The sequence below is a fragment of the Marmota marmota genome, unplaced genomic scaffold, assembly GCF_001458135.2.
Source record: "Marmota marmota marmota unplaced genomic scaffold, marMar, whole genome shotgun sequence".
NCBI classification, from domain to species: Eukaryota; Metazoa; Chordata; class Mammalia; order Rodentia; family Sciuridae; genus Marmota; species Marmota marmota.
This window is the reverse complement of record NW_026000026.1, coordinates 13,890,040-13,903,398: the sequence shown is the minus strand read 5'-3', so window position 1 is coordinate 13,903,398 and position 13,359 is coordinate 13,890,040. Positions and strand designations below refer to the sequence as shown.

The 13,359-nt window shown below is 47.0% G+C and overlaps 2 protein-coding genes and 1 long non-coding RNA gene across 17 annotated transcripts in view; 1 reads left to right on the top strand and 2 right to left on the bottom strand.

Annotated features, from left to right (window-relative positions):
* Gnas (GNAS complex locus) overlaps positions 1–13,359 on the bottom strand; it is a 55,892-nt gene that overhangs the window by 11,324 nt on the left and 31,209 nt on the right. The window lies entirely within an intron of this gene.
* The window catches only part of LOC107137583 (guanine nucleotide-binding protein G(s) subunit alpha), a 60,333-nt gene that overhangs the window by 16,426 nt on the left and 30,548 nt on the right, over positions 1–13,359 (bottom strand). For 2 of the 9 annotated variants that reach the window (XM_048810887.1, XM_048810888.1), the window contains exon 1: positions 2,378–2,400. The exons of 5 other annotated variants lie outside the window; for them this stretch is intronic. The gene's annotated coding sequence lies outside the window, so the exon portion shown is untranslated. Of the gene's footprint in view, positions 1–1,724; positions 1,788–2,377; positions 2,422–13,359 lie in introns of those variants that run through there. 2 more of the 9 variants (XM_048810886.1, XM_015480089.2) reach the window with 2 other exon arrangements.
* LOC107137642 overlaps positions 2,179–13,359 on the top strand; it is a 41,618-nt gene continuing 30,437 nt past the window's right edge. For 4 of the 7 annotated variants that reach the window (XR_007350396.1, XR_001502916.2, XR_001502913.2 and 1 more), the window contains exons 1-3: positions 2,179–2,433; positions 6,724–6,836; positions 7,658–7,784. This is a non-coding gene — a long non-coding RNA (uncharacterized LOC107137642). The other 3 variants (XR_001502915.2, XR_007350397.1, XR_007350398.1) reach the window with 3 other exon arrangements.

Genomic DNA, 13,359 nt, shown 5'->3' with positions numbered 1-13,359 from the left:
CCAGTGACGACCCCTCGCACCGACGCCAACGCTCCACCCCCCGGGCAGTGTCGCCCAGAGGCCCCCGAGGCCGCTGCTCCCCCTCCTCCCGCGGGCGCCGCCGAGGGGCCGGGGTGGGCGGAAGGGGAGGGAGCGCGAGCCCGGACTTAGGAAAATTTCGAAAAGAGAGAGACACTGAGAGAGCCAGAGAGCAGGGAGTGTGGAAAAAAGCGAGGCGAGCACGAACCAAAGAACGGAGCAACCAAAAAGGAAAATGTGTTCACACACACACACACACACAAATACTAATAAAAATCCACACTACACAGCGATGGTGGTGTCTGGTGGCGGTGGGTATGGGGGTCTGACTAGATGAGCCGCTCCTCACGCCCCCGGCGCCGGGCGCCATTGCCCGAGCCGAAGGCTCCACTGGCCCCAGAGCGCCCGCGGCCTCTGCGCTTGGTGCGGCCGCCCAAGTAGGAGAAGAAGGCGCAGCCCAGGAACACTCTGAAGCAGCAGGTCGCCCCAAACACGAAGCCGCAGCCACGGCCCTGCTCTGTGCGCTTCTGCAGCAGGAAGTTGAGCACCCACGAGGGGCTGCGCACCGAGAAGACCAGGAAGACCACGAGGGGCAGGTGGGCGCTAAGTGCACCAGACTTGAGGGGCCCGGGCCGCCACACGACGCCCCCAACACGCGGCGCTGCGTAGTAGGCGTCGTCCTCGTCTCCGGAGTCAGTGTCCCACTCGGCCCAAGCCCTACTCGTGCCCCCGGCGGCGGCGCCCTCGCCGCCCCCGGCGGCGCCCTCCACGGCGCCCTCGTCTTCGTCTGCGGCGGCGGCGCCCTCGGGGCCTCGGGCCTCCTCCTGGGCTTCTGGCACCTTCTTCTTCTTCAACATCTTCTCCAACTTCTTCCTCTCCTTCTCCTTCTTCTTCTCCTCCTTTCTCTTCTGCTCCAGCAACTTCTTCTCGATCTTCTTGCGCTCCTTGTCGGTCAGAAACTTCTCGGGGGGCGCCTCCCGCGCCTGGTTCTTCGGGGTCTTCGCGTTCTTCGGGGTCTTCTCGGTGTTCCCGCTCTTCCGCGGTGCGAGCGGCTCTGCTAGTGCCGCAGCCGCCGCCGCAGCTTCGGCAGCCACCTCGGCAGCTGCTGCGGCTGTCTTCTTCTCGCTCTCCGCCGCTCGGGCTTTGAGCTTCATGGCCATCTTCAGCATGGTGGCCGGGCCACCTCGGGGAGCCCGGCTCGCGTCTGGCCCGGGTGCCTTGCTTGCCCCCGGCCTCGGGCTGTCCGGCCCCTGTGCGCCCCGTGTCGGGGGGCTCAGCTGCGGTCTCCGCTGCGCTGTCCTGGGCCGCGGAGTGCGGCTGCACAGGCTTGGGGCTGCTAAGCTACCTACCTAAGAGTTAGCGCCAAAAAGGATGAGCAAACGAAAAAGGGGCGAGAACAAACCAAAAAGCACCCAACAATAGCGAGAAACCAAAAAGCACCAAGAAATGTCAAACAACTCAAAAAAGAAGAGTGCAAAGGCGCGATGGCACGAGTTTGCAGTTACCCTCAGGCGCTCCTGGGTTTGGCTCTTGGGCACGCCAATGGAGAAGAGAAAAAGAGAAAAGGAGAGAATTGGGGGATGCCGGGGAGGCGCGGGGCAGGGCAGCAGCGCCCGGGCGCCCCTGCCCTGTCCCAGTCCCGGTGGCTCTTGCCCGCGCCGGGCGACTCGCACTTCCTCGGGTGGCCCCAGCGCTCCCCGACTTACATGTGAGTGAGGTGCACTCACACGCAAGGCAGTGCCTGCCTGCCTGCCGGCCGCCCGCCACCGCCCCGCGCCGGGACAGGGGTTCGCTCCAGCCGCGGTGCCGCAGCCCCGAGCCAGAGAGCTAGAGAGCTAGCGAGCGCCGCGCCGGGCCAGCCACCTGACACAGCCCGCTCCGCGGTGCCGACGCGACTGAGTGTCCCCGCCGGGGAACGGCGCTTTCTAGCCGGCCTGATGACGCCCCAGCCTCTTCAGAGGACCGACCCAAAGCAGCGGCCCCTATAAACCGAAGGGGAAGCGCGAAANAGGGGGCGGCGCTGGTGTGCATGGGGGGCGTGCTGGGTGTGGGGTCGGGGGGCACGAGCGCCCACAAGGTGGTGGGCACCCGACCCCGCCTCCCAAACCTGCCTCCCAATTTTCGGTGAGTGGTGTAGCCCTGGGCGGCGTGCAAAGTGTGCGACGCGGCGTCGCCTGCCGCGCCTCCTTACCTCCAGCCTCTGCCAGCGCGGGTTGCCCCCCACCCTCCCGCGCTTGGCTAGGGGCCGCAGCCCCCCTGGGCTCCTAGTGCCCAGGGGGGCTCCGATCCTCGCTCGATAGGTGCCACGTGCGCGCAAAGCTATCTTCCTGGAGCAGCAGGCGACGACCGACACGGAGGCCAGGAGCAGGCGGTGGTGGCGAGAATCGGGCGCATGGCGTCCTCCAGGTCCTCCAGGTGTGAGGGGCGGTGGCCCCGCTAGGGCGCCACGGGGGTCTCTGGAACAGAGGGAAAAATCGTTTATTGAACACAAAACTTGTTGGAAGATTGTTTCAAAACTCTAAAATGTCCTGTCCGCTCTCTGGTCTGCATTCTAGAATGTAGTAGAGAGAGCACTGGGTTAGGGTTAGGAGCACTTAGTTTGTATCCACTGGACCTGGGCCCGTTCTTCCCAGAGCCTTGCTGCCCCTTGGGCGTCTACGTGGGTACCATTCATTTATTCATTCATTCATTTAATAACTTTGCCCCATGCCCACCTTATGCCCAGATGAGTTGGTGAAGCAAGTTGGTCAGGTCGACCCGGCCCGGGTTGTGAATGGGACACAGCCCTACATGCCACTAAAGCCAGATCTGCAGAGTAACCACAACCTCTCTTCCAACTGTAACTTTTCTTTGACTTCTAAAAGAGTTCACAAAACTTGTTTGGGGTGGGGGCAAAATTTTAAAAGAAAGTCAATCTACAAGTGCAAACACAGCAAATAGTCCCCAGGTATACAGGGGGTTTGCTGGATGCTTCCAGAGGCCTTGGGCAAACTGTTGGGTATAGTTTTAAATTAGCTTTTAAAATAGAAAGAAACTGCTAACCAAGCCACATGACAACTGAGGTCCTCCTTTCCCCCAGTTTGTCCAATTCAAAATAAGAAAAGGTGTGATAGATAAAGATGTTGCATATTATTTTGCTTGATCCCTTCAAGTACACCTCTGCCCCCAGATTTTTTTTTTTAATCAGAATTTTTATGGATCTTAAAGGACAACAAGCAATTCAAAGTCACCACAGAATTCTTGGAATTAAGAACAGGAAGACAAACTTAGCCCTCAGACCCTCTCACTTGCAGGCTGGCCCTCCCTCATGGGTTTTGCCGGTCACTGACTTTGTCTCAAACTGCTGAAAAGTTGCTGGCCCCACTGCCAGACATATACCAGGTCTTTGTCATGCTCTGATTATCACCCTCTCTCCATGCAAAAATATATCGTCTTTTGAGAAAAGCTCAAAGGAACTACTGTTCCAGGTTAATGCTTTTTCACCTAAACAGAAACAGATTAAAATATTTAACCAATACCCTGGATGTACTCATACAAAATGTGACAGGAACCTTCTTTTCAATGATTTCAAGGCTATTTGGAAAGATCATGACCCGCTCTCATTCATCAACTCCATTAGCACCTACTTAAAGACAAGGCCTAAGTTTTACATCTTCGTATATTAAATAAAAACTTCTTGGTTGACTTTGATTCATTGACTGTCATTTTTTAAATTGATTAAGACTTGAGAGAGGAACTGGCCAGAAATTTTTGTTATGCTCCATTTGCTCAAAAGCATCTTCCTTCCTGCTTCTAATGTGGCAAAAAACAAATACATTACATTTAAAAGGCACAAGGTAAATAGTAACCAATACAACCTTGATACTTAATGCCAGTAAGCTACACAGTTATACAATGAATATAATGAAGAGTCTCCTTATTGGAAGTCCCTGAGTTGGGCTACTGCCTTCCCTTTTTAGATAAATATCACATCTGAACTTTAAAAAGAGTGAAACTATCCCATGGCATACAGCAACACATGTTCTAGGCAAGGCACAATTGGGACTATTGTCCTAGAAATGTGTAACGCAAGGTCAGGAGTTATTCTAACTCCTAACCTAGCAAGCTATCCTTGAAAATAAAAAATAAAAAAAATAAATAAGTGTAGGTTTCACTTATATATTATTATAACTAACTATGGATCCACAAATAAAGCATTTACTTTGTAAATAAATGGCAGCAGGTGGAATCGTGGGTTTACAGGTAAGCAAATGACACCAAGAGTTCTGAAACACAAGCTGGTCTGTGGTCTGTTGGGTTTTCTGTTTTCACTTGACACAAAGCAAAAGAGGAGATTTTACTTAACTGGTGTGGTCAGCTGGCACTATCTATAGTTTTTGGTCTAGTATTTGACCTAGCCAAACTCTAATAAAAGTTTTATTTTATTTTTTTAAAGTTTTTCCTTGGAGGTTAATATGTGTGACTATGTCTTAAGAATTAGTAACTTATTTGGGGTCATTGCCATTTTAAGTGCCTAGTTTATGTGGTGAGAGTAGAGAGATCCATTAACATAATTCTTGTGCTGTCCAGTCTAGAGAGTTTTCCGGTGAAAGGGCCCCTCATTTGGCTCAGGGTGAGAATGGAATGTATGGAAACTTGAGGCTCCAGAGAAGGCTAGAAGGCCAGAATGTCCTCTGTATAAAATGTTCAGAGAGGACACAGGTCCCTCCCTGGCTCAGGTGACTTGTTTCATGCCAAAACCACCAAGTTGAGATAATAACACATCCCTAACCTAAAACACTAGATCACTTAATGATACAACTTAAACAGATGGTGTCATTCCTAACAGAAAGATGGCCCAGCAACATTTCTTTCCAACATTCTTATTTTACAGTAATGGAGTTTGAATTCTATAATCCTATGAGCTTCATATTTATTTACTGTGTTCCTTGGCTCCTATGCATCTCCTAAGTAAGAATGCCTGGTCTGCTTTTAGAAGCAACAGAATTGCTACAACATAGAATCTTGAAAATATTATGCTTAATAATGTAATTCAGTTTTGAGACAAGAGAGTTCTCCTTGGTCTTTCCTTTGTTGGGGTCATTGTAAACTATTTTCCGAGAGAGAGAGAGAGAGAGAGAGAGAGAGAGAGAGAGAGAGAGAGAACACACACACACACACAATACATATACCTAGGAAACAATAAATAGGTTTCCACTGAAACAGAAACTTTAGCTATAAGCTTCTAATAATAGTATTTAGTGCTTCCACGGTGCTTTCTGTCTTCAAAGTACATTCTGCACTTTAATTAACTAGAATGACTGAAACTGCTACTGCAAATAAATATTACTTGAAGCCCATGTCATATAGGAGATGAAAGCAGGTATTGTAAGAAGCATTTTTCTAGTCTCAGTTAATCCCTGCAAGAAGCTTCTATTACCCATGACCATAAGAGTTCCTTAAAAAATCAATATAGTGATCATCTAGGGTATTATTTTTTTCTTGTCATAGTCACTAGTTCATAAATTCAACCACAAAGTAAACTTAAACTTGCATTCAAAACTAAACATGATGTTAAACTTCATTTCAGAAGTCTTGAAATCAACTACATGGTCATATGAAATTTTTCTTAATATCCAACAATTAAAACTAATGTAGGGGTGCAGTGGTCAATGTGCTTAAAACCATAACACATCTGCTTAAAACCATAGCACACAATATGAGGGTAATTGGGTCTTTCTGAAGCCTTCCTTCATTGATTGCTCTGTTGATCCAACAATACTAAATAAATAACAACAGGAAAATCACCTGGTTCAACCAGACAGGTGAAGCTGAGGTTCTGACAAAATTTCCTTGGATAAGAGAAACTTTAAATTGCACTTAATGGAAAAACGTGTAATTTATAGTTTAGCTTCAGCTATTTCCCTGACTTTTTATGTTGTGGGGGACAGCGTCCCTAAAAGAAAGGCTGGGTCCTCCCTGCCAGGTGGCTATCCACAAGCAGCAGCCTGCTATTGCACTGTTTCCACTAAATTTCTATTTGGCCAAACTTCAGTGTTTGCTGGGGAGCCCAGAAGCTATGCCCTCACTCCCTTGCTTGAGGGAGTTTGGCAGCATGAATTGCACCCTGCCTGACTTGTGAGGAGTCCGCTCAACAATAGCAGAGCCCACATGGCACTGTGGCTTTCTGAGGTCTTTGAGAAAGTTACAAGGAAGAGTGAATCATGCAGCCAAAGCAACAAGCTCTTGCAACCAGGCTGGGGATCAGATGAAAAGGGGATGTTTTTTGCACTGCAGACTTCAGTTCTATCCATAGTCATGTCTAGGGTCTCTATATACTGCCCAGTACTGGGAAAACTGCCTCAGCCCACTTTCTTGAACATTCTTCTCAGTTGCTTTAGTCCCTACTACCTTCTCAGGTTACAACTTCTTTTGTGCTAATTACACCAAAAAAAAATTGAAAGAATGTCTTTGACTTTACAAAGAACACAAAGCAGACTTGCTTTATAAACTAAATATAGCCAATTTCTTTCAGAAGGCAGAGGACTCGGCCTTCAAACACTTTGTACAATGTGGACTAATTGCAGATGGCCAATTCATTTATTAGGATCCAGGCAACAGAAGGGCCAGTTACTGGGAGGACATGTTTAAAATGTGTGCTGCTCTGGAGGGATATTTACATGAAAAGAGAAGGTCTGAATGATGATGAACTTTTTTTTTTCCCAGCACTTAATCTTAAATTAAGACGTGTCTAGGATGACAAGTTAATTTAAACTACCATGGAAAGAGAAAAGAAATGGGCACCACTGACCATGGAAAGCAGTACCTATACTACTCAGGTAAAAATATAAATGAAATGAAAAGAAGATCTGACTTCTCATTCTGGAGGCCTGCAGCTACAGAAGATGTTTTTCTAGCCTGTTCTCCTTATGTGAGAAATTGCCTTTTAAGAGAATTGACCAAGAACCGAAAAAAGTAATTAATAGCAATAACAATAATAAAAGGCAGAATTGGGAAGGGCACATTATCCCTATTAGCCAAGTGAATTATGGATCCTCTCCCCAACTCCCCAGAAATCCCCTAAGGGCTAATAGGTGAACAGTAGCAGCTTGGAATGATTTATTTTTTCTAAGGAACATTAAATACTGAATTGCTCATGCTGAAAAAATGCTACAGCTGTCATCCATGGGGCCGAATTTTGGACACTGGCTAGAGTGACAGGTGTACTCATTGTATGCCCAGCTTGGCTGAAATTGTGATGCCTAACTCAAATTTTTTCCCAATTAACTGGTGGTGACTCTAGAGCCAACCAGGAAAGAGCCTTTGCCGTAGGCACAGATGAACATGTGTGCTGAGGCTTCACAAAAATGTCAGTGTTGGGGGAAAATGGAGCTGAGGCTGCCTGATCAAAGAATAAGAAAATGGAGGTGGACCTGCAAGGAAAAGAGGGAAAAGAAATCTAATGTGACCAAATCCTCCTAGGTTCTAGGGTAAACAGGTCTTTCCTACAGTTGGACTCTTGGAGGATTTTGGTGATAGAAGCAAGCCCAGAATTCTAGGAAATGTGTCACCAAAATTGGTATTATTAGAAGAAGGGACACAAAGCCAGAAATGCAGAGTCTAATCTGTAACATACTAATTATACCTATTTTTATCTCAGGGTTGTAATGACATAATACCAAGAAATAAAGACTCTGGAAAACTGACCTTTCACCTATGGAAGATATGAACACCTTGAGGGTAGGGGTACAAGGCGAAGCTTTCACCAGCTCCCTATGGGACCTGAGGTGAGGAATCAGCAGTCACACACAAAGGTGGCTGACCTTCCTGAGAATGTGGCAATGGGAGGAGGGAGGTTGGGGCCGAACACCACACCTTGGGGTAGTGGAGCGATGTCTGCATACTGGCACCAGGTGGCTCTGAAAAGTCAAAGATGAGCCAAAGCACAGGGCCCTGGTCAGGAAAAGGAAGCAAGAAGGTGCATCTGGGTTGTGTCAAGTCAGGAGAGACCTAGAGGGAGCTCTTTGTGTTCACTGCATGGGCAACAAAGGCCCTAGACCCCTATCTTGAGTCAAGATGGTGCCAGATGGCTGAACCATACTAACGAAGTTGATATGCAACTTTGGGACCAAGAGACATCTGCTCTTTAAGTTAAATGGATTTTCCATTTATTTATACCTGTTAAGGGCAGCCCGAAGTCTAAAAGCCCCCAAATCAGTGTTACTTAACCCAGGCCACTGAGAAGCACACCTCAGAACAGATGACCTTAAGTTGTTTCAGCCTGAAAAGTGAATTTCTTAAAGTCTTCTATTAATTTTAACCAGTGATTATTTTAAATATACCATCGCAATAATGCCATGAGTTAGTTGAAAGACTATTAAAATTGTTGACTGGTGTGATCCTCGAGTAGACTCAACTATTTTAATTAGAGTGGAAAATACTTTTATATTTCATTAACTTTGCACATTCTTAAATGTGTTCAATAAATGTGTATTTCTTAACTTGGCAAAATTACACATCTACTAGATTTATTGGGTGGAGAGTAAAGAACGAATATAGAGGGGAACTCTGTCTAAAAAAACAAAGGAAGAAAGGGAACTAAGATAATGGTTAAAGAATAGAAGCCTACCACAAAATATTTAGTTTCTTTAAAATGGATGCCAAAGAAAGAAGAGATTTTGAGAGAAAAAATATAGATGCATAATTTCTAAAAACTGGAAAGCAAAACAACAAATTTGCAAATGAAAAAAAAAAAAGAAGCCTGAAAACCACAGAGAAACAAATATACACACACACCCCTGTGGTTCACAGTAATTGAACCCTTGCTAACCTTCCTCCCAATACCTGATGATTCTGTAAAATCAGCCAGCTGTCACTCTTTTCCTTTCAGAAACGTGTCATTGATTTGTCTAGCAAAGATCCATTATTAGAATTCTAAGTTCTGCTTAATGGGACTAGTATTAAATCTAAGTCATCAATTCTTGACCCTTTTTTCCCCTGGAATTCTCGGTGCATGCTAAACTGCTAAAAACATGTTTTCAGGGTATTGTGATTGCTAACATAAAAATAAAGGATCAAGACTGGCTTTGGAGGTCTGTACCCCAGAGGGAATTGAAGTGAGATTGATCAGGAACAGTGTGCGGGGAACTATGAATGCTCTCCTTTGGACTGAGCTGTCTGCAAACAGAAACAACCTGCACAAGTGCCATAAAGCCCTTACCCCTCTTTTACCTCCCTCTTCTACCTCCCTTCTTTCCACCTGCCTGGCTTTTTACTGCATTGAGTGATCTCAGGCGGGGGCGGAGGGGGCAATTTTAAGAGTCCAAATTGTCTATGAAGATGAGGAAAAAGAGAAAAAATTAATTATCTAGTCTTAACATTGGTGACTTTGAGATAAGGATGGGGAGGGGTGATTAGCTTTCTCAAGGAAAGAAATCATGGACATTTTCCTTTTTCTATAAAAGAAGACTTCTCATCTTTATTTTTCACTAGCTAGATTGAGCTGGTTGTAACCTAAGACAAAATGAAGGTGGGTGGCTTCATCCTCCTTTAAATTCTAAGATGGCTGCAGGCACTACACAAATCTTGATTCGGATAATGATGTTGCTGAGGGTCTAGCCATAAAGATTCTTCTCCCCATTGTTTTTTTCTCTACGGCTGTGGCTGCAACTATGGTAGTAGAGACCTGCCTGCTCCTTTGTCCCCACCATCCCCATAGCCCCCCTGCAGCAACTTCGGATGGCTACTGCAGAGGGGGCACCTTGTCTCGCATCTGCTCCCTTCCTCGCACTCACTGGCTTGGAGATCTGCTTCTGTGATTCCCTCAAAGAAGTTTACCTCAGCATTTGGGCTATGCTAGGGTAGCTTGGGGGCAGTGGACTGATGAGCTGGTGGACTCAAACATTCAGGCAAACTGGTTGATTTGTAGACAAAACATCCAGATGCTTTTTCATAATTGAACTTTCAACCAAACTGACTAAATGCTTTGGTGTCAAGACGATAAAAGCTCAAGTCAGAAAAGGGCACCAGAATAGGAAATGTGAAGCCGAAGAGCCCTTAGAAGAGCACGACATGCCACAGATTTCTAGCAATGAAAATATGAGTTTTTAGGTTGTGCTTAAATGACTCAAAATTTACAAGAGCGAAGCGACAAATGAAAGAGTGGGTCTTTGGGGTTATATTATCCTTATTTATTCGGCTTTGCTGCTGCCAGGAAGCAGCTGAGAGCCCTTCTTTTCTGTGCACTATAGAATGTAAATGGTTTAAATTAAGAAGCCATCTAATCTCAACCAATATTAATTCTGACATGAAAAATGAGACCAGTTCTTCACACATGATTACAGTCCCTACTATCTCACATTAGCAGGTCACCTTACTGTTTCTCAAAAAACAAAATGCCTACTTATTTTTAATATGGCACACATCCTAAATACTTTTCTTATTCGGATACTGCAAATACAAAATCTGTTGACATGGACTTCCTCTGACCCCCAGGCTGAATACACCTCTATAACTGATTTTGTGTGGATTTCCCCCTCTTTCTCTAAACTACAATCCTTCCACAATGAAGCATCCAAGCAGCCCGAAGGCCATAACCAGGATGCCGCCTTGCAGCCTTCTCTCTCTGGACTGAAAAGCCAGCCTCAATATTGCTTTCCATGTAGAAAAAGGAAAAAAGATGGTTTCTAACATGTCTTAAAAGTGTTTTCCCCTAAACTGGTCCATTAAAATCAGCGAGATCACTGTTTCTCCACCTCTGTGACAGGCAGAATCTCTGTGCACGGGGACCGGGACACATGTGTGATGGGACTTGGCTCGGGCAGAGAGGCTGCAGTTGTTCTGGGGAGAGAGCTGTTTGCCTGCAGTGCTGCCTCACCGGCTCCAGGACCACTCCTCCCCGTAAGACTCTGCAGATGTTGTATTCTGCTTGTTAATCCTCTGATTAAGTGTAGAAATAAAGTGGCTTTACTTGTAAATGTCCATAATTCACCTACCACAAAGCCCTAAGTCCCTGCTGTTTCATTATCAGCTGCCCGTTAATAATAATCAAAATTACAAGTGTCTTAGCAGCCTGGCAATTGAGTGAGGGGGAAAAAGGAACCCCAGAAAAATCACAAAATCACAACTGTTTGGGGAGGTTGCTGCACGGTGTGCCTCTAGGGGTGGGGGGTGGCAAATCCCAACAGTTAGGGTTGAATTCAAGGCCGGGGGGCTATCCGCAGCCCACAGAGCTTCTAACATAGTCACTGCGCGTACCTCGCCACCACACAAAGGCAGCCAAGCCGAGCGGGCTCCAGCCGCCTCTCCTGCTCTATGCAGTCCTCCGCAGAGGCTCTCAGCACAGCCTGCAGTCTCTGCTGCATGCAGGAAGGAGCCCTAAAACTGGGAAGGGAGGCAACAGAAAGCCCCAAATGATTCACCTTCTATGTCTATTTCTTCCTTTCTGTTCTCTTCCTCCCTAGGATCCCACAGCTGCCTGATACTCTTTCCTTACTTTCTCATTCCAGAAGCCAAGCCTCCTTCCAGCTCTGAGAGTGTCTAGGATTCACTTTTATTTCTCAGACATACAAAAAGACCCACTGGAGCAAGCAAGCCACTGGTGCCTATGCCTGAGACTAGAATAAGATTACAGATCAGAGATGGAAGGGGATGTGGGGGCCTTCCCTCATTCTTGCCTGGGTTGAGTGTGACCTCTTCACATCTTCTTCAGCTCTTTCCACAGCACTAAAACACTGCCTCTGTATGTCCCAATGTCAGTCCCCAGGCCTGCTGGTTTAACTCTACCTCTAGCTCCAAGGCCCTTGAATGTTCACAAGAACCATGCATCTGATTTAGCACCTGACATTAAAGAACATGATTTCAACAATGGGGTGTTGTGAAAGCCCTCTAGCCGGGGTTGCTGAGGTCTGGCCTGTGGGTGGGAAGCACATCTTCCTGCCTCCTGAGGGGAAAGGGAGTAACCAGCACCAGCAAGTTGCTCCTCTTTGCTCTTCAGGCCCTTTCTGTCACAGCAAGGTGGCCCGAAGACCTGGCTGGTGCTGTTCGGAGGGTAGGGAAGGTTTGGATTCCCTCCAAGCACACCCATCACTCCTCAGTGACAGGCGCTTTGTACTCTGCACCCCACATCCCCTTCAGAGGCCCCCTCCTCTCTCCTACCACAAGCCTCTCTGTAAAAACCAAACCATCTTGTTCTTTCATCATAATTAAAAAGCTGTCAGGGAAATGGCACAGCTGCTTTGGCTGCTGTTGAAATGACCCTCTCTCCATCCCTCTTCCCATCACTCACTGGCTAAAGTGGTCCTTTTTTCTGCTTAAAATCAGGCCTTTGGTGATGGGAATTGCAGCTGGAAGCAGAGCATTCTAAACAGAATCCTAAGCTTGGGAGGATAGGGAGAAATCCGTGTTTTGCGCCGGCCTCTGTTGGCAGCAAGGTGCTGCCGAGGCCATTTTCACCAGGGAACCGGGAACCAGAACCGTGGTGGTGCTGCTGCCGCGGGGCTTCAGCTCCACGCAGGGTCTCCTAATTACAAGTCACTGTCAGGGCACACGATTTAGCAAAACTTAGAGGCTGACTCTCCCTGCTGACTTAGCTAAGGGATAGGAAGAAGGTATTTTGAAGGAAGTGGAGAGGTCTGATCTGGAAGATAAAACCCAAGTGCCTCTCATGCTCCGAGAGAGCTGTGACTGCTTGTCTGGTGTCGTGGGCAGCCTGCCTGCTTGTGTGTGAAATAAAGCCATAACTTATATGCATAGCTGATCACCCTGCTCCTAGATGAGTGTCACCAAGCTGTACAAGGGGCATATTTGCTGTGCACAGTGGACGCTGCAGTATTTAGGGGTCTGTCTGGAGTTTCATCTCATTTCATGACGCTGTTATTCTAATCCCGTTAGCCAACACCGAACATCCCGAAAGGCGTGTTTCAGGTGGGTAACATTAAAAAAGGCAAAACAAAAGAATCTACCTCCCCGAGCAATATTGAACTCTGCTGTTAGAACTCATGGGACATATGCAAATACATATTACTAGAGGGATTCATAATATTCATCCTAGCCTTCAACTGCTTTTATTTTAAGGAAACCTATGTCTGGAGCTTTCAACATTAGTTTAATTTCCTTTTCCTAAAGACCATGCATCTTGGAAAGGCCCCTTTTAAGCTACACTGGGGAGCTGGATTGGTAGGCTTCTGGGTTCCTAAAAGGGCATGCCAACATCTGGAAAGGTAACGGCAAACCAGGCCTCCCTCCACTGGCTCACTGGCTGTTCAGACAGCTCCCAGCAACTCAGGACTGAGGTGTGAAGTCAATCCCAAGGCTGCTGGGCACCAGTGTCTCCCAGGTGACAACCACAGGACAGTGGGGGGC